The sequence below is a fragment of the Arachis ipaensis genome, chromosome B6 (assembly GCF_059453495.1).
Source record: "Arachis ipaensis isolate K30076 ecotype BB chromosome B6, ASM5945349v1, whole genome shotgun sequence".
Taxonomy (NCBI): domain Eukaryota; kingdom Viridiplantae; phylum Streptophyta; class Magnoliopsida; order Fabales; family Fabaceae; genus Arachis; species Arachis ipaensis.
Genome location: NC_142441.1, coordinates 40662554 through 40664343, shown reverse-complemented (window position 1 = coordinate 40664343; position 1790 = coordinate 40662554). Strand labels below are relative to the sequence as shown.

Genomic DNA, 1790 nt, shown 5'->3' with positions numbered 1-1790 from the left:
AGCTTGCAATCCATTCAGACTCTGAGAAATCATATTGACTTGCTGAGTCAATATTTTGTTCTGAGCCAATATGGCATTCAGAGTATCAATTTTAAGAACTCCCTTCTTCTGGGGCGTCCCATTGTTCACAGGACTCCTCTCAGAAGTGTACATGAACTGGTTATTTGCAACCATTTCAATGAGTTCCTGAGCTTCTGCAGGGGTTTTCAGATGAAGAGATCCTCATGCAGAATGGTCCAATGACATTTTTGACAACTCAGATAGACCATCATAGAATATACATATGATGCTCCATTCTGGAAGTATGTCAGTAGGACACCTTTTGATCAATTGCTTATATCTTTCCCAAGCTTCATAGAGGGACTCACCTTCCTTCTGTCTAAAGGTTTGGATTTCCACTCTAAGCTTGCTCATCTTTTGAGGTGGAAAGAATTTGGCCAGGAAAGCACTGACCAGCTTTTCCCAAGAGTTCAGGCTTTTCTTAGGTTGTGAATCCAACCATGTTCTAGCTATGTCTCTTACAGCAAAAGGGAAAAGCATAAGCCTGTAGACCTCGGGATCAACTCCATTGGTCTTGACAGTGTCACAGATTTTCAAGAATTCAGCTAAGAACTTATGAGAATCTTCCAATGGAAGTCCATGAAACTTGCAATTCTGTTGCATTAGAGAAACTAATTGAGGCTTAAGCTCAAAGTTGTTTGCTTCAATGGCAAGAATTGAGATGCTTTTTCCATAAAAGTTAGAAGAGGGTGCAATAAAGTCACCAAGCATCTTCCTTGCATCTCCATCATTGTTATTGGGTTCGGCCATGTCTCCTTCTTTTTTGAAAATTTCTGTTAGGTCCTCTCCAGAGGGTTGTGCTTTAGCTTCTCTTAGTTTCCTCTTAAGAGTCCTTTCAGGTTCATGATCAGCTTCAATAAGAATGTCTTTATCCCTATTCTTGCTCATATGAAAAAGAAGAGAACAGAAAAGAAGAGGAATCCTCTATATCACAGTATAGAGATTCCTTTATGTGAGTAGAAGAAGAGAAGAATAGAAGAAGGAGAAGAGAAAAATTCGAACACACAGAAGAAGAGGGGGTTCGAATTTTGAGTGGAAGAGGAGTGTTAGTAGAAAAATAAATAAATAGAAAGAGATGAGAGAGAGAAGCATTCGAATTTAAATTAAAATAAAAGGAAAAATATTTTTGTTTTTGTTTTAATTATTAGTTAGAATTCGAAAATTAGGAAGAGAAATAAAATTAAATTAAAATTTAAAACAATTAGTTAATTAAAACAAATTTTGAGAAAGGGATTAGTAATTGCAGAGAGAGAAGTAGTTAGATGGTTTTGAAAAAGATATGATTGAAATAGAAAACTTTTAAAATCAAACAAAAAGTCAAGTAGTTAATTGAAAAAGATTTGAAAATCAGTTTTGAAAAGATAAGAAGTTAGAAAAGATTTTGAAATTGATTTTGAAAAAGATATGATTTGAAATTTAATTTGAAAAAGATTTGAAAAGGAAATTTAAAAGGATATGATTTTTTTGAAATTAAAGTTGATTACTTGCCTAACAAGAAACTAAAAAGATATGATTTTAAAATTCAAAGATTGAACCTTTCTTAATAGGCAAGTAACAACTTAAAAATTTTTTGAATTAAAACATTAAATGTTAGTGAGATTTTCGAAAATATGAAGTAAGAATAAGAAAAATATTTTGAAAATCAATTTAAAAATTTTTTCGAAAATATGTAAAAATAAATGAAAAAGATTTGATTTTTGAAAAAAATTTGAAAAGATAGATTTTTTAAA

At 32.0% G+C, this 1790-nt stretch overlaps 1 non-coding gene across 1 annotated transcript; it reads left to right on the top strand.

The window, feature by feature from the left end:
- The first annotated feature begins 304 nt into the window (after positions 1 to 304).
- On the top strand, positions 305 to 408 carry LOC148555262 (small nucleolar RNA R71). The gene has a single exon (XR_015887523.1). It is a non-coding gene; the product is annotated as a small nucleolar RNA R71 (small nucleolar RNA).
- Positions 409 to 1790: the final 1382 nt, after the last annotated feature.